Raw genomic sequence first — 25,765 nt, forward strand, 5'->3', positions numbered from 1 at the left:
AAGGGAATATATGAGGAGAGCTCTAAGCTTTTTGACTTGGACAACTGGGTGGGTGGGTGGCTCCTGGTTCCACATCCCCCTGGCCCACCTGTGACTTCAGCTGCAGCTGTGGTGAGTGATTCCTATGCAAGCTGCCAGCATCCCACTTCAAGTACCTGCCAAGTGCCTCTGTTTTTCTGTTTCATGGCTTTGGACATTCCTAGCACAGAAATAGCTCAGAAACGTGGGAGAACTTATGATCTCAGGAGTGGGGGTAACATTAACCAAGGAGGAATTTGAGTTGGTACATAAATATCCCAGCCTACTGTCCTTTTGGGGGTACAAATCTGAGATTCCTGAGGATGTCCCATAGGACAGAACTTGAGCTGTCAATGATCATAGTCAGATCAATAGCACACCTTTCATTGGCCTCACCTCCTTTTCTGGATTTTCTCAACTCCACATTCCTACTCCTGGGATGACCCCTCAAATAAGCCACTTGCACCTAAGTCTTTGTTTCACACTGTGCTTCTGGGTCATCCAAATAAAGACTGAGATGAAAATGTCCTTATTTTGAAAGGGAGGGGGACTTTAAGAGAAAGCTGGGAGTGGAGATCTTAGAGGGGGAAATAAAGAAGTTAGTTTGGGAAAAGTTAAATGTGAAGTTCCTATAGTGATTCCAAGCATTAAGGAGCAGAGAACAGCATGTGGCAGGCTCTCAGTAAGTATGTGATGAACAGATAGTATTTGAAGTCTAGGAGGGGATGAAATCTTATGTCAAAAGCTAATTCCTTCATTGACTGGTTTATTTCACTTAGCATAATGCTCTCCAGTTCCATCCATGCTGTTGCAAATGGTGAAATCATGCAAATACCACATGATCTCACTCATTTATGGATAATAAAGACCATTATAAACTTATGAACAAAAATAGATACAGAGGCAGAGCAGCCTCGAACAGACTGTCAAACTACAGCGGGAAGGCCAGGGAGGGTTGGGGGGCAGGAGGGGAGGGTAAGAGATCAACCGAAGGACTTGTATGCATGCATATAAGCATAACCAATGGACATAAGACACTGGGGGGTAGGGGAGGCCAGGGGATTGTCAAGGGAGGGAAAAAAAGGAGACATATGTAATACTCTTTGTAATCTTTAAGCAATAAAACAATTTAAAAAAAAAAAAAAAAGCTAATTCATCCTGAAAACAGACCAAAGGCATGAACTAATAATCAAGGAGAGGTTTATGGAGCCTGTACTCTGTCCACTCTCTGTACACTAATTGGCAAATTTACAGGGTTGCTAAGATGGCAAGTTTATGGGTAAAAAGAAATCATATTTTACTAGAAAATGTCATCTGTGTTGTATTTAAGTTGCTTTTTTTTTCTTTGAAGACAGTTAAGCTTTAAAAAGTTAAAAAATTACTGGAAATAATTTGTAGATTGATGGCATTTGTGGAAACTTTGAAAGACCAAGAGAGTGAAGGTGGGACCCACTCCCCTTCTTCCCATTCATTGACTGTCATTGGCTCACTGGGGAGAATAGTTTCTGTATGTTGTTGAGCTGATGGGAGGTATAGTTTATGAGTAAGTACCTTTATTTATAAAGCTGAGCTATAAAATACAATAGCTACATGAGGACTTGACATACAGCTAGGGCAACTGAGAAATGTTTTATTTTAATTAATTTAAATAAAGAAGCTGAAACATCATAAAATAATTTTCCATGAAACACTATGTTTTGGTAGGGCTATATTATACTTACTTAAAAATTCAGCATCTGAATGGATGTTTCTAAGACTTAATATGATAATAAAAGAATGTAAAATGTCTCATTAATGATTTTTAACAACTTTGTTAAGGTATAAGTGACATGCAAAGAACTGCACATATTTAAAGTACACAATTTGATGAGTTGGGACATGTGTATACCCAGGGAACCATTACCACAATCAGGGTAACAGACCTGTATCACCTTCCAAAGCTGCTTTCTTTCTCCCCTTGTAGGATGTGATAAGATCACATGAGATCTAACCTCTTAACAATTTTTTAAGTTCACACTACAGTACTGTTGACTATAGGCCCTATGCTATATAGCATGTCTCTAGAACTAATTTAGTTTGCTAATTTTTATGCAGTATTTTGCAATGGGAATACTTTGGATATGTTGGATTTAATAAAATATTAGATTTAATTTTTTATTGTTTTTGTTACTTTTTAATGCAGGTATCCTATATAATAAAGAGCTAATATGTAAATGGTCATCACGCCCTCACACCATCATTCCATAACGTCTCAGACACTCAACACTGGGGAGAGAGGAATGGGGACCAGTCAGGCACAAATGAGCTCGTAAGAGAGGAATGGGGACCAGCCATGCTGTGGCCTGGGAGAGGGACAAGTCACCCACCCCAAGGTCCCAGGCGCCTGCGACTGGGACTGCAGCCCAAGAGAGGGACAGGCCGCCCATCCCATGGTCCCAGGTGCCAGCACCAGTGCCTGCAGCTGTGGCCCAGGCGAAGCTGCCCACCCATGGTCCCCTGCGGCTGCAGCTGGCCCAAGTGAAGCGGGCCCAGACCCTGGGTGCCTGCAGCCGGCCAGAGGGAGGGAAGCCCGGGTCCCAGGTGCCTCTGCAACCAGCCAGAGGAGGGAATCCTGGGTCCTGGGTGTGGGGCGAGGCAGAGGCGGTTAGGGATGATCAGGCCAGCAGGGGAGCAGTTAGGGGTGATCAGGCAGGCAGGCGAGTGGTTAGGAGCAGCGGTCCCAGATTGCAAGAGGCAATCCCCAAAAAGGTCGTGGATTGGAGAGGGTGCAGGCTAAGCTGAGGGACCCTCCCCCTGGTGCATGAATTTCATGCACCAGGATTCTAGTTAAAAAATAAAATTATATATATGGCTAATCAACATTCTATGCTATTGACAATGCGGGTGGAAAGTGCACTGAAAGCATAAGCCTCAAGTTCTCTGGTTAATGAAGTCCTCTTCTGGGAATAGGATTGTGAATGGGGCACCCCTCAGCGGGCTCCGGTTGGCCTCACACCTCTTGTGTATCTACTACTACTATTGATATCCCTTATCACATTGGGGACAGGGTGGGGGGAAAGGCACAATTCCTATAACAAAAGAAAAGTTTTCGAGGGCTTAGTTTTTTAATGTTTTGATTTTTGACCCAGACTTTGACTCTTTAATATACTTGTCAGTTTGTTTGTTTTATTGAGGTCCAGAGCACTGGATTTCCTTTCAAAATGGCAGGAAGAGGCTGAGGGTGGGACCTGAGAAGGAAACAAAACAAAACAAAACAAAAGCCCTTGGCCCTGCTGAGAACTGAGCGAGGGTGTGGCTGGAACTGAACTGGCACCTACTCCTAGAGCCTAGGGACATGGGATCAGGTGGAGGACAGCCCGGGGTGGAGGCCTAGATAATCGGTGAGAGGAGAAGGCTAAGCCAGAGGAGCAAATGTTGTTCTGGAGACGGGGTCCAAGAGAGACGATGAGGCCAAAAGCAGCTGGTGCCAGGGATCACAATAGAGGCAGGGACCTATGAGGATGGTGAAGGTCTCATACATGAGCTGCTAGAGAAAACAAGTGTGGGGGGCAAACCAGATGGAGGGTGAAGAAGATGGAGGCAGGGGCGGAGTCAGAGGTGCCCTCCCACAGTCCTCATTATTCTTGCAGGTGGAGGGATTGCTTCATTGCAAAGCCTGCATCTGGGACACTCCAACGGCCAGGCTGCTGATAAACATTTTATTTCCTTGGCCCTACCATTTAAAGCAAGATCAGTTGGATTCTCTTCAAATTGATTGGTATTATTCAGGGATTTGTTTTGCTTTGTTTTGTTTTGTTTTGGGTCCTATACATATATCACACAAAATCTACCTTAATTGTTTGTTCTGTGCTCTACTAGCCTCCAATTACCTTACCCTTTTCTCTATTGCCCATGCCCAGCACAGTTACTAGCGATGAGCAGGTAGCAGGCGTGGTGAGCCATGGAGGTGGACTTAAATGAGAAAACAATGCCACTCCCCGATATGTCAATCCCAGCACTTTTTTAAAAAGTTCCCACAAATTCCTTTTTGGAACCACAAACACATATTACCATATTCACATGTGTACACGTATGAAAATCCAGTGTGTGAAATAACACCTCCATTTGGGTGTCGGTCTAAGCGAGGGGCCCTACTTTTAGGAGGGGTGGGGGAGGCTGTTTGCAAGAGCTATTCTTTGCAGCTGGATTGTTCACTAACTCGATGAAGCTAAAACCCTTCCAAAGAAGTGAACTGTCCTCACGGAAATAGCTGAGAGAAACACACCAAAGTTTCTTGGCGTGATGCAGCCAGGCAGGCTGCAATAGATTAGCTCTGCCCTTAACAACAAGTTTCACTGGGCCGATGAGAGATGTTATGGAAACATATCAAGGGAAAGAGGACTCCAGCCTCAGCTGGCCAGCACACCATAGGGTAATCACTGCAATGAAAATACTGAACCAGCACCAAGACTCACAGAGGGGCTTATTATAAGAATTTAATATACAGTATTATGGAGAATCTAAATCGCTCTTGTAATGGGATATGGAGCCTTGCTCTTCTCAGCCCCTGGTTGAAATTTGGATTCAGTCCATTTAAACTAAAATTAGTTGCCATTTGAGATCATTTGAAGGCCTTGGCAAAACAAGTTGGTCTTCTCAGCTACCAGGAGACCTGACGACCTCACACACAGGGGCTGCTCCTCAAAAGTAAAAACATCCCAACGGATGCACATTGCCACGCTATAGCTTTACTTTCAAAGCAGAGATAGGAGTCCCCCTCGTGTATTCTAAGGATGCCCTAACCTGTGACCAGAAGGGCCCTCATTCATCCCTGGAGAGTCAAGATTGCAGAGGTTAAAAAAAAAGAACTCTTCTAAGGTAAGTTTAATTCTTCAACCAGACTTCTTTTAAGAAAGCAACATGATGGTTGTTAAGTGTAAGCTACTGTAGATGTCAGGACATTATTTCTCAGGGACCAAGTCTGCACTGTTTTCAAGGGCAGTGAGGAGTTCCTGAGAAGGCATCACCCAGAGCTACGTGCTTTCATTAATACCTATTCACCCTGGATCCTGTTTATCCAACTTTAACTAAATGGCTGAGTTTGTGAGGCAACAAGAATAAAATTAAGCCAGCAAAGGCTTGCTTTCTATCTTCCTCTATGAAGAAGCTAGTTTCCTCCCAGCTACATGCCACATCTTAGTTTCAAAGAAGGTTAGGAAATAAGAGGTTATCAGAAAAGTGCCTGTGAGCATCATGGTGCCTCTTTCCCTTGATATGTTTCCATAACATCTCTGTGAGCATCATGGTGCCAGAGGGGACAGTGGTTTGAGGGACACTGAGGTCCTTTGAGCACCATTGTTAGGTTCACAGTCCACTACCCGCTCCCATCACTGATTCAGACTCTCTTCTGCATGGCCTCAATCAGAAGGATGGAGTTGCAGGTAGAGCTGGAGAAAAGGCTGATGTTCCTAAAGCTTGTGGGCTTCCCCCAGCCACCCTCCGGGGTTTTCCTGCACTCACTGCCACCATCTGGATTCTTTCTTGTAACTCTAGCTCCACAGCATATCTTCTGTGCACTAGTTACAAATCTAGATTGATGCACGCTTTTCAGGATTGTGCAGCCTGACCATTGCATACAGATGAGCAGTCACACTTTCTATATTCCTTCAGGAGTCTGGGTTACTTGTCAATCTTCCTAACCCAGACTTCCTTAAATCTGGGTAAGAGAAGACTTGGAAGCACCTTTACCTAAACAAGTAACCATTTCGTGGGCAGAGCCACAAATATTATTAATTGAGGGACACCATGAAAGGCATTCTTACACACCAGAGAGGAGGAATGGTACAGTTCTCCATCTGGCCTTTGAGATCTTGTTCACTTTCCTTCACACACCAATCAGAAATGAAATTCTTAAATAAAATAAACTATAGCTATTCTTTGATCCAAAAAGTCTATACTGTCCTAACGTAATGGAGTAATATAAAGAATGCAATTTGCATTTTAGAAAGTATTGCAATGCACCTCTATGCTCCATCTTCATGACTGAGACAGCTCTGAATGTAACCTGATAGAGTTGTGTTTTTTGGCAGTATTGGCACCAGTGGCATGCTTTTATGAAATTGTGGACAGAGCTTGTTAAGTTCTGAGTAAAACAAATCATAGTCTTCACATTAGGTGCATTCCTTGAACATTCCGTTTATGTTCAAGCTGGGCAAAAGATACTTCCTGTGTATCTATAAAACAGAGTGAGAGTCTAGGCTCAGGTAGTTATAAATGTTTACTTTTAAAGGAAATAAAGGGGAAAAATAAAGTATTTCACCTTTGTGATTGTTACAAATCAAGTATGATGCCAGATAATTCCCTGTATTGAGGGGGAATAGGGGTATAAGGCAAAAAAACCAGCCACCTTGCTTGCTGATACCCAAAAGCCAGTAGCTTCTTTCCAGCATTGTAACAACCCAAAATGTCCCCACCACTTTCCAAACTACCCTTGCCAAGAACCACGGAGCAAGCTAAAATGTCAATCTAGGGATTTGGTTCCTGGTGAGGCTGTGGTGTGTTCCCCCATAATTTACTGTAAATTCTATTTCAATGTCTGTCACACCCACTAAATTATAAGTTCTGAGGGAGCCAAGGCTATGCCTTTCCTGATCACCACTGCATCTCCTGACAAGGAGTAAGCATGCAATAAACAGTTGTTGAATGAATCAATGTGAACATGAATGAACAGATGAGTACTCTAGAGTCATCAGACCTGCATCCATTTATAAGCACAGTCTAAGTCTATATGCCAACACTTAAGAAACTTGCCTAGAAAGATTTTACAGTTGTCCTTGAACAACACAGGTGTGAACTGTGCAGGTCCACTTCTACATAGATCCCACCCCCCGCAGTAAATACAGTTGGCCCTTCATATTCACAGGTTTCCTATCTGTGGATTCAATCAACCATGGATCAAAAATAATATTTCTTTTGCATTCCCAAATGTGGTTTCCCAATAACAGATTCACAAATGTGGATAGAAAATACTGTTTTCGATCCATGGTTGGTTGAATTCACAGATGCAAAAGGCTGACTGTAGTTAAGTTTTAAGGAGTCAAAAGTTATACACAGCAAAAAATATGTGTGGGGTTCAGCGCCCCTAACTCCCGTGTTATTCAAGAGTCAGGTGTACTTTAGGATATTTACTTACATTAGGTTTAAATGTAAGAAATCCCATGGCATCTCATATGGACCTAACAGCACTCTGAGCTCAGTATCTGAAGCGTCAGGGGCATTTGTTCCATCAGGACAATGGCACTTTGCCCCAGAGAACCAATATTTAGAGGAAGCAAAGAAGGATGGCCTCAGAGAGCTAATCTCCCACTTCACCTGCCTTGTTCCTTGCTTTGAGGCTGCATTCAGATCTCTGTCTGGAGTCCAGCAGTGGCATCTCAGGGATGATCTCGTGTCATGGTTAACATGTGGATCCCCACTTAGTTGGACTGGCAGTCAGGAAGTCTAGGTTCTCATCCCAGTTTTGTCATTAACTAGCTGTGTGACCTTAGTTACTTCACTTCTCCAAGTCTCTGTGTCCTTGTTTATAAAATGAAAGGATGGCACTCAAAGTTTCCGACTGTTCTTTCCAGCTCTAACATCTAACATTTCCGTGATATCTCATAACTGGAATCAACAAAGACAGGTAGGCCCAAAGTTATGAAAAAGCTAGAACATGGTTTAAACAAACAAGCAATAAAAAGGCAATGGTTGGCAACCGAGCTTTGCCCAGTTAAGTCACAGAATATCTTTGGAACTTAACGTACGGCAAAGAAGAAACACATGTGTGTAGAGATTGCATGGTTTCCATAAAACGAATTTACCTAATTTCACTCTCCATCAGAAAGAGTTTTACATTTCCTTTTGCATTAATTAGTTGGCAGGTCTGTTGCATGATGTATTCTTATTTGCCTTTACTTTCAGTGTTCAAAGTAGGCCTTAATAGCAGGTCCTAAACTGTTCAAGGCAGGTTCCACATCATAACAGTGGCTGCTACTTATCAGAAATAAGAATCCAGGTATCTTGATGCTTATAACAGAAAATAAATAATTCTCTCCCTTGCAGGATCTTTAAAATGCTGGGTTTCAATTTAAAGATCAAATCCTGTAAACTCTTATTCAGGCCTAAGCACATATAAGATTAATACTGAGATTTTAAAGAGCTATAATTTGAGGTTCTAAAATCATCTTATGGTTAGACCATGAAATCGGGAAATTGCTTTTTCTGGAAGAAAAGGAATTGAAATGCATTTATGTGGCTACAGGATTTTATTTGAACAGTAGTCAGCCTCCTGCCAGGGTTGCTTTCAGAAGGGTTATCACCTGCATTGAGGCACAGTGACCACTGGTTTACAATTCTCATTCTATCGAGAGCTAGTGGGATACAGAAGCATCTCAATGCTGCCCTTAGATACCAGGCTATGCCCACTCCTTGTAGCATCTCCAGGGGTCTACTGATCAGCTTTTCTCCCAGGTGCTAAGGAATACTGAAGCAGTGTGAGAACTGTGTGTGCATGGCAGGGAGGGAAGTATAGCATGCATTAATCTAGCATGAACCGCATGAGGTTCAGTCTTACTTTTTGTACTAAAACAATAAAGAAAAGAGTTGGCCTGTGTTGTTCAGTGATTAGAGTGTTGTTCCATGCACTGAAGTGTCACAGGTTTGATTCTGGTCAGGGCACATACACAGATTGCAGGTTTGATCCCCATTCAGGGCACATGTATAAGACAACCAACAGATGTTTCTCTCTCATATCAATGTTTCTATCTCTCTTACTTCCTCTCCTTTCTTCTCTAGAATCAATGAAAAACATATCCTTGGGTGAGGATTGAAAAAAAAAAGAGTTGTGATTATTCAGCACTCTATATCCACCTGCCATAGGATCTAGAGCTAAGCAAATGGTGGACAATTCTATTCGGAAGTTTTATCCTTCTTCAGTGACTTGAAATTTGGCATAAGAGGGAGAGATACAATAGTGTGTGTGTGTGTGTGTGTGTGTGTGTGTGTGTGTGTATGTCTGTGTGTCCAGGCAGGCCCCACACTTATGGATAGTCACCACTCATCCCCAAACTCTGAGAGCATGATACCAAACTGTGAATACTTTAATATGGAACAACATAGGAACTTCCTGGGTGCTATTTAAAAGACTCATGCTAGTCCTGGCTGGATGGCTCAGTTGGCTGGAGTATTGTCCCCTACACCAAAAGGTTGTGAGCTCAATTCCCAGTCAGGGCACATACCTAGGTTGCAGGTTCCATACCTAGGTGGAGCGCATGTGGGAGACAATCAATTGATGTCTCTCTCCCACATCTATATTTTACTCTTTCTCTCTCCCCCTTCCTCTCTCCCTAAAATCAGTAAAAACATATCCTCTGGTGAGGATTTAAATAAGTAAATAAATAAATAAATAAATAACCCAGGCTAGATTCTTCTTCACCTTTATTATACCCCACTGATTGTTAGAAACGTGGGCCACTTCCACTCTAGGTTATAAGTGATAGAGGAGGAAGACATAGTAGAAATCATATGGCATGTGAATCAATAGGCCTATCTTCCAAATCCTCAAAAAAATGGAATGAACTGATGGCCAAGGCTGCTAAAAAGCCAAAGAAACAGCCTTGTCTCTCCCTCCATTAAAGTCTTTAAAAGCTTAACATAGTTTTCATCTTCAGCATTAAGTCAAATCTAAAAGTCTTTCCCCTACCCCCAAGTCTTCCCTCCCCGCTCCTTGAATTGGCTGCTCTAGGAGCATCTTCCCTGCTATTATTAGCGGATAATTGCTTAGCATTTTCTAGAGGTGATTAACCTTGCCTTTAAAATGAAAGAAATCCCTAAATTGGGCAATCTGATGAAAGCCATGCTTTCATGTAATTTAGTCCCATCAGCCAATACCAGCCATCAGGTACATCAATTTCCAACTCAGGTAGGGGAAGCCGGGGAATTGTCAAGGGCGGGGAAAAAAAAGGACACATATGTAATACCCTTTGTAATGCTTTAAGCAATAAATAAATAAATAAATAAATAAATAAATAAATTCCAACTCAAAGGAAGTGCTTAAGAATAATCAGTGACAATATTTGAAAGAAAAAACTCAAGGTCTTAACACTGTCAATCTCAATTGTTTTCAGAACAGCGTTCCCCAAGGGGCAGCCTGATTGCAAGAAGCTGGTGGGTCTGTTCAAACTCCAGTGACCTTGAGAGGGCATCTGTCAGAGGGAGTCCTGTCCAGTTGACAGCAGTGGTGTAGGTTTTGTGTGAGTACCTGAGACTTTGGAAGCTCCCCAAGGACTTATAATTCTGTGTTAAATTTTAAATTTTCTTAATGTTTTTAGTAAAACGAATCTGTTGTATTGCAAAGAGTTCTGATACTCTACAGAGTCTGTCCATCCCTGCCAGCATTTGTAGGCATGCCTATTTTGTAATTAACTGGGTAAGATTCTTCTTTAAGATTATATGTTTGGGGTTTGTGAGATCACACAGACATGTTTGTCCCCTGTCTCCACCTAAGGCTGTGCCCCCAACTGATCTCAGACTGGTGGATATCAGCATTTTCCTCTTGCTCGAAGAACGATTTCCAAGATGGAGACTAAACAACATCCCCCGGTATCTCATTCCAAAGGTTGGAAAAGTTCTGTGCCAGCAAACCACTTTGTGGTTGCATTAGACGCTCTCTGTCGCCCTGCGGTTAACTGGAAGTCAGTTTACCGCAGAGCTTTTATCACCCAGCAGCTGCATTTAGCTTTCTGGGTGACCATGGCTCACACCCCAAACCAGAGGAAGGCCCTCAGGGGCTCTTTAAGGACCATTCAGAAACCCTCAGTGATGCAGGGGGTCAATGCCAGATCTACAGAAACATAGTTTGAAGAAAAAAGGAAAAAAAGGAAGGAAGAAAAAGGCGTGATGATCACTTTGGCGCCCTCTAGGGGCAGCACTTTACCATCTTGTAGATTGTGAAATAGTACTTTTGGGGAATTTCATGTCAGTATATAGACAAACATCTTGTTAGTGATTTCCTCAGATGGCTTACCAGTACCCTTTCCTACATTCTTTTTGTTGATTATTTTACATGACCACAGGATCCCTTTTCTCATGGAAACTTCATCATAAAATCCTGTACCCAAGTGGGGGGAAAACCAACAACAACAAAATTAAAGCCAGAGATTTTGATTGTGTCTATCAGTTCTGTTTATTTTGATGCAAGCACCAAAGGCAACTGTTCAGCTATCCTTTTTAAATGTTTCCCATTCACAAACATGTGATTGGAGCTGGTTTTAGCTCCCTATAACAAATAGGGCAACTCTGGTATGATGCATAATATTTAAGAGCATGGTGTTTAGAGTCTGACTGACTACAATTCCCAGACCACTACTTACTGTCTTTGGGTAACTTACTGTCTCTGTGCCTCAGTTTCTTCAAGTATAAAATGGGTCATAAAGAATACCTTCCTCGTAAGATTGCCAGGAGGATTAAGTAAAATAATGCCCATAAAGCAAGTCATCATCCTTCACATGTATCCAGAGTTTCAAGGTGTGTGAGGCAGGAGAGTGGAGGAGGTTCAGGAGTCACATAAGAGAAACACCCACCTCAGAGAGTGGTTGAAGGCCTTAAGTTAGTTAATAAAGGCAAAACACTGGAATAATGCTAAGCACCCAGTAAACACTTGAAATGGTTTGCTGTTGTTGTTTTTCTTGTTGCTATCTTCATCGCACAGTTGAGCAAACTAAAACGTACAGAGGTTAAGTCATTTGCTTAGGAAATAGACAATTAGTGGGCAGCGGGATGAGGAATCCATCTCACTCCATGGCCCATGCTCTCTACCATTACACTCTCTATGCATAGTAACTGTTACTGTTAGCATTATTTTGACAGGAAAGACACATTTCAGGCAGGCTTGCTACCTTCACCTTACTAAGGAGAAGTTTCTAATTCATCAGCCTGCAAAGTATGCACTGTAGCATGAGCCTTCTTATACTGAGACAGACACTGAAAATTTAACCACCCATTCTCTGGTCTTCTGGTGGCACAGGGCAGACATCCTCAGCTGTTTTAGAGTAAGGAGCAAAACTCTGGGTAGGTCGGGGAGAGGGGAGACAGTTGATAGAAATGTGAAGAAGGGGTGTTCTAAGGAGAGTAGGAGAGTGTTCTTTGGGAGTCTTGTTGTCGAGGTAAACTGAGTCAAATGCCTGATAAACTGACCTTTCTCTAGAAAAGGCCCCCAGCCACTCCACTTTCTGACTGATAGATCAGGAATGTCTAGCATAGAGGATGCTGCCTACTCCTCTGAGTAGTGTCCTGGGAATTTTCATAATTCCTACTGAACCTGGATAGAGACAGTCATCAGCATGTTCCTAAGGCTGTCCTAATAAATGTGCTTGCTCTACAGTTTTCTTCAGCTATCTTGCCAGCATATTACCAGCTCTGCTATCTAAGTTGTGAAACCTCAAGGATTTCCCATTGATTTTCACTTCCAAAAACAGATTTCCAGTGGGGCACTTATCACCGGATTTTTACCGTCGGTGTAAAGTCTCCTGCTAGTCAGCTTACTGTCTACAACTGCTGAGGCTGTGGAAACTCAAGTCTGAGGTCTCTAATTTTCCCTGAGGGAAGAAAGCTGAGCAAAGATAGTTTGTTGTTTTAGGGAAGACAATCACTCCTTAGACATTTTCTAACTATTGAGCAGGGGGAAACATGTACTGGAAAATACTGAGTTTTTCTGATGTTGAGATTTTTTAAAAACGTATTTTTAAAAGGTGCTTTACTCAGGGGGTGTAGCCAAGGCATATGCCTACCTCTGAGTTCAATTTGGCCATGAGACTTCCTAGTACATTTTTCCATCTTTTAGTTAGGTGGAGATAAGTGCTATTGGGAAAAAAAAAAAAAAAAAAAAAAGCAAAGAATGGAGACTAGGGAATGCTGAGCATGTACCCAGGTCTTGTTTTCTATAGCATGGTCAAAGAAAGCCTCCACAAGTAGGTGGCATTTAAGCAGGTATCTGAAGGAAGCGAGGGTTCCCTGAGAGTTGTTGAAGTACAATTTTCAAAAATTCAAAAGGTGACTGTCACATAAATAAAAACTGAACATACATCAAAGATGTATTCTACTCAATAATTAATAAGGCAATTAGTAAGATGTGAAGACTGTTTCGAAGAGCATTTGAGGACCCAGTATTCATGAAAAGTTTAATAACAGAGGGTCAGGCTAAGAAAGAGTGTTGGATTAGAGACAAAACTGGCTAATCTCCTGCACAGCAATAAACTAAATTCTTTGGGGTTATCCTTTCTACGGGCATAAAATTGTTTGGATCTCTCCTGGGGGGTTGTATAAATTAACAAATAACTTCACTAATCTTGGACTTTTGATCGATAGTAAACAGAGAGTCAAAAAGTACTTTGCCTTAAATAATTCTGTGTGAGTCTATTAAACAATGAACCTATAGGACATTGACAGAACACACTGCTCATAGATCTTTTCTTTATGTTCAAGTTTTCCTTTTTTTTTTTTCTGAGCCATGAATATATCTCCAAGAAGAACATTGCAGGCAGAGAGACTGTGGGTAAATTGGCCCATTTCCCTCCATTCATCACTCCAACAGCTAAGGAATGCCCTCCCCACACACTCACACACACACCTGGCCTTATGATGCAGTTGGGTGCAAGTAAATAGCTGGGGGTTATCTAGAGAACTTGGAAGGTTTCTATGGGAGGAGAATGGGAATTGAGGTTGGAATTCGTGAGTGATGGAGAGGTTTTAAAAGATATTAGAGAATGGTGAATATGAAAAATAGTAAAATAGGGGAAGAATGGAGTTATAAAACATTTCCCTCTTTTTCTATGGCATAAAAATGTACTTCCCCTACCCCAGCCCTACCTCTGACTATCTCCAGAGAGGTTGATAAATATATGAATTAGTTATAATTACATTTTGGTTGCTTGTTGGATTGTGCTCTATATGAGATAAGATCATGTTGCATGACCTTGTTCTGTCTCTGAAATAATTCCATACATTAGGGTGTTTCAGCAAGAAACACTCTCAGTGGATGCTAAGGAGAAGAGGAAATGGGAAAGTTTCCCACTTGGGAGAAAAAGTGTGCCTCACCCTCCTCCCACATGAGAACCAACCCTCCTTTTGTCCCTCTTCCCTTCCTTCTCCCCTCTCCAGCCAAACTAACCTCTCTTCCAAATTTCCTCCTCCTCCCACACTGTTCCATAAACCTCCCATGCCCTTATGATGTCTTAACTACCTCTCAGGAAACCAAGGATCCCCAGACTTTTCACTTGGCCAACTAGGTGTTGATGCCATAACCAACAGAGGTCCCAAAGGATAAGGAACAGGTATGGGTGTAAGAGAGGATGTTTCCAGAGTGTAATTCATAGGCCCTCTAGGACATCCAAGTAGAACTGTTGAGTAGGCAACTTCCCTCTTCTTCTATCACATATACTGAGGGATGAAGTTAAGACAAAACAGACACCAGACAAGAATCAGATGGAAGAGGAAGACAGCGGTACCAATGGACATCCCTTACCCGAGCCAAGAAGGATAATATGTGGAGAGAGGTGGGGTGGTTTGGGGAGTAAGAAGATTTGTGACCCCAACCTCTCTGCTTTATTAAAGAGGCCCTGGCTCCCAAACATTTTCTTCACACTACCTGAAAGTCTACCAATTAGAGATACATTTGAGTTAATATTCAAATATCCCAAAATGATTAAGAAGAGATCATCATCCTTCCATCCCGTTCTGTATATTGGTTAAATTTGTTTCCTTCCTTGCTTTATCTAGTTTTTTGAGAGGCGGAAGAGAACCTCACCTTTGGAACCCTAGATTATGAGGAAAAGCACACAGTTGATTGGGATAAACAGTAATTGAAAAGAAAAGGGTGCTGACCATTTTTGTTCTTGTCTCAACCCAGAGTGATGATGCCAAAGGAAGGCCAGGCCAATGATGCAAACCTTGCACCTGAGCCCTGTCCTTGGGCATTAGCTCCAGGGTTTCCAACACTGCAGACCAGTGTTCTCTTAGTCTAGAGTCTCTAGCTATCAGCTCTGAGTTAGTCCTAGATGTTGGTAAAAACAATACAATGCCCACGTATGTCCCCTTATTTATCCTGGGGGCATTTTCAAATGGCACCAAGAAGCATTCTGGTCTCTCTCCTGTCTGCAAGGTCAAGAATTTGAGTCCCAATTGCTGAGAAAGGCCAGACTTCTCCTAGGAAGGGAATATCTTTGTTAGAGAAGTCTGTGTCAGATTATTTTGTCTGTTAACAGCACAACCAGAAGATAACAAGGACTATTTGACAGAGACTAGCATTGACAAATGGTACACATTTTTGGACTCATTTCAAAGTACAAACTCCTATTTCATTTCATTTTCTAAAGCTCTGAATAACTTATAGACAATTTAATTGCCTGTATTTGGGATAGGGAATTCCTAAAATGCTGAGTATAATATTTGGATTTAAAGAAAAAGACATCATAATAGAGGCCATTGTTCAAGTAAGTAGACACAGGTTCGTGTATTTCAAACTTTGGATAGAATATAAAGAAGATCATTGAGTTCTAATTTGAAAGAATTTCACTGAAAGATTCAGAAAACAGTTCACTGTGAGAATATGAGACAGAATTATAATATTTGCTGGACAATTGTTTGCTATGAAGCATTTATTTTATATCACTTTTTAACAAGACGGAACTGTCAAACTGTTTAAAATTCCATTGGAAAAATTTGGATTAATACTAAAGTGTTTACTCTTTTATCCTCGCCTGTATATTGAATTACTCATGGAAGACAATGGAAAGAATCTGAGAAATGCAGGTTTTAGCAACAACTCAGGCTGCATTTCAGAAATATTATAGACTATGTAAACGAAGGTGACTTTTGGACATGTATTAACATAGCTGCAATACTACTGGTGCGATGTAAGACACAAGAAATGAAAAATTCCAGCACTATCAACAGAAATGATCCTTTGGAAGATGATGGTACCAGTTAAACATTCTCCCCATCTAATGACCATGCTTACATTGGAAAAAGAAAATCATGTTCATCTGGTTGTGCTAAATGCCATTGTTAACTCCAGTGGCTGTGATTCATAACCTGTGCCACAATATACAACATTTTAAAGTCATTCTGGAACTATGGAATTATTACCTATGAAGATAGTGTATATTACCTATGAAGATAGTATATATATATCCTAGATCACTCACTGAATGTACATTCATGTAAAAACCGTTTAGAACAAGGACTAACTTGTCTTGCTTTTACAATCACTTTGGCTAATCCATTCACCTTCTTTCATCCAGTCCCTTCCTCCCCTTCCCACCCCCCCGCCACCCCCGCCCCACCACCCCCTGGACAGTTGTCAGGCCCTTCCATGTATCCATTCCTCTGTTTCTATTTTGTCCATCAGCTTATTTTGTTTGTTAGATTACACATATAAGTAAGATCATATGTTATTTGTATTTCTCTGACTGACTGATTTCACTTAGCATAATAATCTACAGGCCCAGCCATGCTGTCACAAGAGGTTATTCGCCCTAATACTCAATGGGCATTTCCACCTTCCTCCCCTTAATGCAGTGGTTCTCAACCTGTGGGTCGCCTAAGACCACCAGAAAACACATATATAATTACATATTGTTTTTGTGATTAATCACTATGTTTTAATTATGTTCAATTTATAACAATGAAAATACTTCCTGCATATCAGATATTTACATTACGATTCATTACAGTAGCAAAATTACAGTTATGAAGTAGCAACGAAAATAATTTTATGGTTGGGGGTCACCACAACATGAAGAACTGTATTAAAGGGTCACAGCATTAGGAAGGTTGAGAACCACTGCCTTAATGTTTGAGTTACAGAGGCACAGATCACCTGCAATGATGCACTGTTCTTAGCTGCATGAGGGTCACCTGGGGAGCTTGTAACCACCTCCTTGGTTTACAACTCCGAAGTTTCTGACTCAGTACAGCTGGGGTGGGACAGAGACTGCATTCTAACAAGTTCCACGTGATGCTGATGCTGCTTTCCCAGGGATCCCACTCTGAGAACCACTGCAGTAAAGGATTCTGGGTAGGAGGAACTAAACGCAACTTTAGGAAGAAATGTTTATACAGTGGGGCCTTGACTTACAAGTTTAATTCGTTCTGTGATGGAGTTCGTAACTCAAATTACTCGTATGTCAAATCAAAAAGTGAACAAGTGAGACACGTGATGCTGGGCTGATGTTGTGGCGTTCACTGTGACGTTCGCTGCGCCAACTAGCGGTGGGGTATCTGAAGCTGGCTCATAACCCGAATTTTAGCTCGCAACTCAAAGCAAAAAATCGGCCGAGAGACAGCTCGTATCTCGAAAAACTCGTTAGTGGGACACTCGTAAGTCAAGGCCCCACTGTGGGTCAAGCTGGTCTTGTGCAAAACGAAAGGAAGTCTAAGCTTCCCCTAAAGGTTCAGCCCCTGCACACAGAACCCTCTGCCTCCTGTTTTTCCAACTTTGCTACCTCCATTAATCAAAAGTGCTTGCAGATCTCATTATCTTCATTTACCCTAAAATAGATTAATCCTGGCAGTTATTCTTCTTAGGGACCTTCCAGTGTTAACATGGACCAAAACTTTATACCCAATAAATGAAATTCAAACATAAAAAGGCATTAATTTGAAATGGGGAAAACATTGTTGTATTTCTACTCTATCGCCTACATTACCCCAGAATGATCAAAAGCTGCATCTGTTCATGCTACGTTTTTACTCAAAGTCTTCAGTGACTATCCTTTTCCTACAGGCAAATTCTAAATATTTAGCAAGACTTCCAGGCCTTTCAATATAGGCCCCTACTTATTTGTTAAACCTCATCAGCCACCTCTCCCTCCCTCTACTTAAAACACTACAATTTTGAACTATTTCAAACTCTCAGAAAATGTTCTATTCTCAACATCAGCTACATAGTTTTAGGGACCCAATAAAATATTTAAAAATGCAGGGCCCTTTGATGAAATTTTATTAAAGAATTTCAAGTTAACAACAGAAGAGCATTCATCCAAAGGAGAGGCTCCTTAGCATGGGCCCTGCGTGACTGCAGCCAGAGCCCACAATGTGGCCCTGGCTGTTCTAAGACAGTAACCCTAAATCCCTTGGCACTTGTCTTGAGGCAACACAAAGAAACCAGTCAACATTTTTAAATTTTCTTTTGTTCTGAATTAGTATTGTTATATTTGTTGAACTTCAAATGCAAGGAAGCACTTGAGTCTCACCATGCATTTGTTCATTTTCCAGGGAGAAACTCTTGCATAGCCAAAGAGCACAACATTTCACCTTGACCGGGGCACCACTGCTATAGATTCTCCTTCCAGGGCAAGGTACTATTCCCTCTCCCTGAAATGCCATTTACCTGTTTCTTATCTGATAAACTCCCACTCAACCACTGGCTGCTCAGTCCAGGCTCCTTCTCTGCTGGGAGGCCTTTCCCCACATCCCAGGGTTCACCTCGGCACAGGGCCCACTCCTGTACTTTAGTGACTAGTTTACCATGTCTTAATCTTGTTTGCATGAATATTTTATTCACTAGACTAAGCTATTCCAGGGCATCCATATGCTTTCATCTTTTTATCAGCAGAATCTAGCACAGTGCCTGGTCTAAAGGAAGGACTAAAACATGCTTGTTAACTAAATGGATGGGTAATCATACATTCTAACATTTTCCACTAAATCAAAAAGAGTTTCTTATAAGAAAAACATTTCTCAAACCAAGAGGTAGCTTAACTGTGATTCAGTCTTCTGAAGTTACTTGGTGAGATTGTAAATGAATCTCTAGTGTGCACAAAGATAGGACACTCTGGGGGCAGAACTGCACTTCTTGGTCTCAAAAATCTAATCAAAGTGCACTTGACCTCACCCTCCAGAGATGTGTTCAGTCCTGCTCAGTGGAGGAATCTAACACTTAGGGGAGTTCGAGAAATTCACCCAGAAGGCCTTTCCTAGACTGGTTTCATATGGGAACTTTTATTTTAATTCAAATATCAGAAACTATTTGAAGTCTACAGTCAGTTTTCCAGGGTCGATGATCTAGTCTATGGTTGATTTAGTCCTTTGTGTCTCTCCCTCCTTCATGACTTCTGACTCTTCTCACTGCTGCTTTATCATGCGTGGGTGGGGAAATACCTTATAAGCTGAAATTCAAACTAATTGAGTCTGCTTTTTGTAAACTTACGGTTTATCTATTAATTTCATCTACCCAAGCTATCTTCATCCTGGCTAGCACATAAAATTTGAGCATTGGCAGGATATCATATTTACTTAGGTATTTCCCTCCAACTTGCATATACTGTTCTGGTCACATTTTGAGAGAGAATCTAAGTACAATCTTTGCATGTACCTTATCCTTGGATCTGTCTAGGAGGGAAGCAATGTCTGGTTGTTTTTTTCTGGCCAGCCCATAGAGAAAGGAGAGCTAGTTATTCCCGATGTTTTCACTAAATTGCTGCTTCTCTGTCTTTTTCTCTTCACCTTTGTTTCCTTCTCTCTTGAGCTTGGGGCTCTCACTCTCTCAAGGTGCCTTGAGCCCTGTGGACATCACTAATGATCTGGGACAAAGGGTGGCCAGGTCCATGTCTGAATCTTAACAGGCAAAAAATTCCTCAACATGTTAGATCCATCTTCAGGCAGGTACATTTGCCCACCTGCTCTCAAAGCCAGTCCTGGGCTGCCTAAACCAAGCCACTACTTGTTGAGTAGCAGGAAACACATGAGAAAGTCTCAATTGAACCAGAAACTTGTCTCAATGGCAAGGCAACTGGATCCATCTCTTGGTTAATAGTTTAACAAACCTGTTAAGGTGGATTCCTTATTTCTTCCTTCACTCTGAACTTTTAGCAGCTGTGCATTCCCAAATCCAAGTCCTATTTGTGTAGATACTTGATTTATTTAGGAGTCTTAACATTTACTTCTGAACTCTTGGGATTGGGAGGGAGTTTGACAGGTTATGTGTATGGGCTGTCCCCATCTTACACCTGAGCCCACTTCACCACTGCCATGCCTGGGGTGTGTATTTTTTTCCTAAACACTACCAGGGATGGGAAATTAACTGCTGCCCAAGGCCATTGACTTAATTCTTGAGTAGCTCCATTAGAAATAGCTCCTTTTCACAAACCAAATGTCCGCTAAAGTCAACATGCCCTTTGGGATTTAAATGAAATTGTTTTGAATTCTCATGCTTTATGAGGTTAGCCATGCAACAACTCTTTCAAGCCCTCTGTTAATTTCTGACACGTGGGCAGGAGGTTGTTTATAATTGTCCTGGCCACCTCAGAGTAAGGCCAAATCACTCCATTTATGGATCCTCACTTTCCTATGCTTATTCTCCCTTCTTTGTTGCCTGTCCCTCCACACCACACAGTCCTCTTCTTCCTGTCAGGATAGCCACTGAGCCTGTCCCAAACACAAGGTTGTGTAAGTGTGTGGGGCGTAATGTTATAGAAAAATTGGGATAATTGCTGGAGTTTACAGTGAAGCAACCAAACAAATTATAATTAAACATTAGACATTCCTATTCTTCAAAGCCTCTCAGACACTTCACCCGCAGGGACCTTACTCCCTGGTCACTTTTCTGTAGCTGCTACCTCCCACCATGGTGCTTGGCCCTTCTCTTTCAACTCCTCACCTCTTCTGGCTACTTTTTTTGCTTATATCCCAAATTCCAGTTAACTTTTTCTCTAGACAAATTTGGTTTTGCCTTTGTCTTTTACTAGACCTTGACCTTAGGACCTAGCATCCCACACTCACAGAAGTTTATCAATGTTGTCCTGAAGATAGTCCACTGCCTGAGTCTTGTGCCAGATGTTCCCGTCCCCATGGAACCACATAAAGCCCAGCTCTGACTCCCGTTGCTTCTATCCAGCTCATTGCAACTTGCTCTCTCTTGCTCTGGAGTCGCTGACAGAAAGGACACAGATCTACTCCTCATGAGGACTGTGACACGGGTCAGTCTACCTTCTGAGACCATGTTCGTCAGCTCTGAAATGGTGATAATGATACTACCTGAAGGATATGTGTAAGAACTTGATTGAATAATACACAGTATCTAGCACATAGTAGGCCCTCAGCATGTTATTTTCTTTAGTTAAAATAAAATTGAGAGCAGGCTTGAAATCTTCAAAGCAGACAAAACCATTTAAGCCATGAAAGCAAAATGAAATCTAGCTTATTACTTGCAATAGGCACAAGCACAACTTCACTTAGGTTGCTTCTTGTAAATGCCTCTGATAAAAGAAGCTTAAGTCATCTTCTTTAAATGGTAGAAGATAATCACTTTCAACCAATCCCCTGCCTTCTGGAAATCCATGTTGAAATAACCAATCATTGTAAAGGTTAAACAACTTCCTCACTTTATAAGCCATCTTGTAAAATCATGCCTCTGAGCTTCATTCCGCTTTTTGTTTGAAGTATCCCTGTTCGAGAACATTTTGTCTCTCACTTAACAAAACATTGACATTAAGTGCAACACTCTAAATTTTCCTTAACACATTCCTCTCTCCCCCCGTCCCTCCCCCAGCCTCAGTCTTCAGCACTGATGTGACTAAAGCTTCCTCAGCCTGGTTGGACCTGTTTGCATTGACCTCTGACCCCTCCTACTTGATACCTGGTTTTCCTGGGCATTGAAGCTGGTCCCTGCTTTTGACTTCAGCTTTCATTACTCTATGCTCCTGAAGTCTGGAACCACTCAGTGTTCCCAAACTTACTCTTGTCATGTCTGGAGTCTTGCAATGTTATTCTCTACCTTTTTGCATTAGCAGCTTCTATTCAGCTCTCACTCAAACACCACCCTCTCTTCCAGAAAGCCACCCCTGATCTCTCCAGACAGAGTTGAATGTCACCACTATCTGCTTCTTTAGTGCCCTATGATTATCCACATGACATTCCCATCACGCCGTTCTGATATCCCTGGTGACTGGGCTACGCCACAGACTGTAAGCTTTCTGAGGCAGAGAGATAATCATTAAAGTTTTATCGTAGGCAACAGCATGTAGCAACCCTTCGAGCATGTTTGCAGTTGAGTACATGCACACTGCCTCGCCTTCATGTTGGGGACTCTCAGTCCTGACAGTACAGACAATAAGCACCACGTTTTAATCGATTAAAAACCATTTTCCTTCCCCTTTGCCATCACCCCCTCCCAAGCACATACACATTACTAAAGAATGCATTTCTCTGAGCAATAAGAATTACTGAAGAATGTGAAAATACAAGAGCTCTATTTTACTTACCTTTGATAAAGGAATTGCGTAACTTGGGTGAGATCTCTAGAGTTTAGTAAGTGCAGGTAAAGAACAATAAACTGCAAAAAAAAAAATCTGGCGAACAAGAATCAGATGCTATAGTTAAGTGGCATTTGACAATTGATAGACAACTGTGGAAAGAGGAGACCACATTTAAAGAAACTTCTTGTGGAAAAGGCAAATTTCTGAACACAAAAGTGATGAGCCCACCCATGGCAGGCATTGGCCCAAAAGGCTGCCACAGAAACACTGTGGTGCATGGGCCCTGATCCCCTCTGCTGGGCCTCAGGGATAAGTTTGGCTACAGACATAAAAAAAAAAAAGTGATGAGGGCTTTTACATTCATGCACACAATGTGATATGTTATCTTTGTTGTACTCTCAGTTAAAAAGTGCTTGAATTTTCAGAAAGAAAATAAATTTCTCTTCTTGCTCCTCCCTTTGTTTGCCCATATGATTCCAACTAACTTGGAAAGAGTGTCAGAAATGACTGGCATTAAGTTATGGATTATAGATATGACTGAGCTGTCTTACCTCTGTAGTTCTTAGATCAAGACCAGAAATTTCCAAATGGCATTAGAGCTGCTGAGATCACTTTGAAGATGCAGAAGAGCAGAGATAACTGAGGAAAATACTGATGGTCACACCTCCTTTCTGGCATCTCACAAGTAGACCCTCAATTCCCCTGAAAAGACAATCATCAGAGAAATCATGATAGCTCTCACAACCCAAATCTCACTCACATACAATATTTAAATTTTTAGATGGACAGATAAAATAGCATGGGACACATCCTCTGTTTTGGTGCTAAACAGTGTTGTATTAAATATATCAATTATCAATCATAAGCCTTTAAATGCAAAATGCTAGTAACCAAGTTGGTACTAAGGGAGGATGATTATTTTTATGATTTATTGACCTACCATATAGGTTATATGAATCCCAAACTAACTCAGCCTCTGATGAGGTCTGAGTCCCAGGAGGGAGGTTAACATCTGCTCCTCCAGGCATATGGTCCAGGATGCACATTTGGTTCAGACTTGGGCATTCCATTGGCGGGGAGAAAGCCCTATGATTTCATATCAGAGAGGAATGCTAAGAGAAAGAATCATATTTGAGCTGCTTGAAGGGCCTTCTCTATAAGCAGTTTCGGGCAAATTATTTGTCTTTTGAGTCTCAGATTCTCATTGCACAATGGATTTAACAATGGATACTGGTATTCATTAGTAAACAGGTCTGGCTGTTGTAACAAAAGTCAAAATAATTGTGGCTTAAAAGAGGCAGGAGTGTATTTCTCTCTCATGACACAATCTGAACATCACCAGTGCAGAGCCCAAGGGCAGCTTGACAGTTTGAGGCCATTCTGTTCCTGCTCTGTTTTGCATCTTTAACACTCAGCTTTCATCTCAGAGCTAAACTCTCTCTTTCCAACTGTTGCCTTCACATCCACATTCCAGCCAGTGGGAAAGGGGATGAAGAAGGGGAGAGCATAATCCTACCTTTTTAAGGGCATGAACTGCAAGTTGTTTATATCTCCTGTGCTCACATCCCATTGGCAAGCATGGAGTCACGTGGCCACACTAATCTGTAAGACAAGCTAGAAGAAGGGGTCTTTAGCTGGGATGCCATGCACCCTGTCAAAATTCAAGACTTAACTTGCTAACAAAGAGAGGAAGAATACATACTCAAGGTCAGCTAGCAATGACCCATAGGATTGTTTGTAATCTTCTAAAATAATATGTAGAACACTCGACACAAAGTCAATGTTCAATTGGTATAGCTAACCATGTTTTTATTGTAATAAGCAAACATTTCAATCAGTCCATTTGATTTTGTTCTTGATAAGGAGATTTAAAAAAAGGGTATGTGTAACTCTACATAGGGACTCACAAAGTGGGTCGGATTAAGCAGGAGTGAGTTTTGGTGATAGAGTAACTCACTGCCTTGGCCTCCTCCTCCTTCTCCATTTTAGGTAGTAAAACCTTCATCATGGGCCCAGACTCACCCACTTCCTACAGGCTATCAGTCATCTGACAGTTCTATGTTCAGAATCGGGTGTCTTGAGTAAATCCAAATTGCTGCCCTCCTTTAATGCCCAATTCATTCTTTCAGTTCATGCACCTGAGCTCCTGTTGCCTTTCTTTCCATTCTTCATTTGTCCAACCGTACCTCATAATCAAGCCTACTCAACACATTACACAGGGATTGTTACCTACAACCCTGTGTGCACTGCTATACCATTAACATTTCCTTTAATGCAGAGATTCCCCTAAACCACCCCAAGGAAAGAACAGGGAAGAGAAGGGGGAGAGAAAGAAAGGGGAGGGGAGGGGTGAGATGAGGAGAGGAGAGATAATCAGAAACTGAGTCTGTAGGAAACTATACCAGAGAGAGAGAGAGAGAGATGTATCCAGATAGAAACAAAGATAACAAGAACACATTATTCTACAGTAATAAGTGGTCACGTGGCAGTGCTCCATAAACTGCAGATCACAAATATAGGAAAACATAGGACCAGTCTTACTATATTGGTGGGAAGGATTGTGGGTGGTAGGAAGAGGGAGGAGGCTGATTCATGAATCATCACTTGCTCAGATGATTCTCACATTTAGCAGGATAGCTAAAGAAGTACATACCCACAAAGCTGAGTGAAAAATTGCTGGGCCACCTGGCAAAGTAACTTTCTAATATATTTCACAGACCACTGAGAACATTTCTAATAAATCTGTGGAGGTGTCCCCGGTGGATGTGTAAAAGAATAACATTTTACAATAGGTGTCTTTGGCTTTCTCTGTCAATGTGCAATAGCACAGGACTCAAGGGGAGAAATCTCACATACTAGCAGATGAAGCAAGAACCCAGCTAACTCAACATGAGAGCTTCAAGGGCTCTTAGTGGCCACCCAAACATGATGCTTTATAGTTGAGAAAGCTAAGGACCTGCCTACCCTGGGTGGTCAGATTGGGGCTCAGTCCAGTGAACTTCATCAAGGGCTCTCTGACATCAGAGGAATCTGTTATTCTGAAAAGAAAATATCTCTTGTGGGAACTCTTTAATATGTTCTTAAAACTATTTTTATAAAAAAGGACAAGACTTAAGATGGTGAAATAAATTCTAAGTATATAAATATCTAACTGTTGTATCATGGCCACATTCCTGAGGAGTTTGCCGAGTGACAAAATGACTTCAAACAAATGCTTGGTTGGGGCTGCACATTTTCTAAGTGGCTTTAGGGGAACTGTTGATTCAAGAATTCAGGAGACGGGTGAGCTAAATCAGCTGGGAATGGGGAACATCCTGTGCTTAATAAATGGAACAGAGAACGAGATACATGTTTAGAAAACAGCCCTTCGTATCTGAGTGAAACAATCCGGACCCACTGGATGGAAGAGATGCCCCTTTAAATGAAGAGCTGCTCTGTTTGACTCAGGACACACTGGCAGGGGTCAGAGTGCAGGAGGG

General features: G+C 41.7%; 1 long non-coding RNA gene and 1 pseudogene across 1 annotated transcript in view; one reads left to right on the forward strand and one right to left on the reverse strand.

Moving 5' to 3' along the window:
• Window positions 1–23,894, reverse strand: part of LOC139005606 (uncharacterized) — a 36,547-nt gene extending 12,653 nt beyond the window's left edge. Inside the window, exons 1-2 of the long non-coding RNA XR_011470686.1 lie at window positions 23,803–23,894; window positions 22,838–22,988 (exon numbers count right to left, since the gene is read on the reverse strand). This is a non-coding gene — a long non-coding RNA (uncharacterized lncRNA). The remainder of the gene's footprint in view (window positions 1–22,837; window positions 22,989–23,802) is intronic.
• LOC139007866 (small nucleolar RNA SNORA5) lies at window positions 22,472–22,617 on the forward strand (annotated as a pseudogene).
• Window positions 23,895–25,765: the final 1,871 nt, after the last annotated feature.

The sequence above is a fragment of the Myotis yumanensis genome, unplaced genomic scaffold, assembly GCF_028538775.1.
Source record: "Myotis yumanensis isolate MYYU_CA2020_CCGP unplaced genomic scaffold, mMyoYum1.0.hap1 SCAF_3, whole genome shotgun sequence".
Classification (NCBI taxonomy): domain Eukaryota; kingdom Metazoa; phylum Chordata; class Mammalia; order Chiroptera; family Vespertilionidae; genus Myotis; species Myotis yumanensis.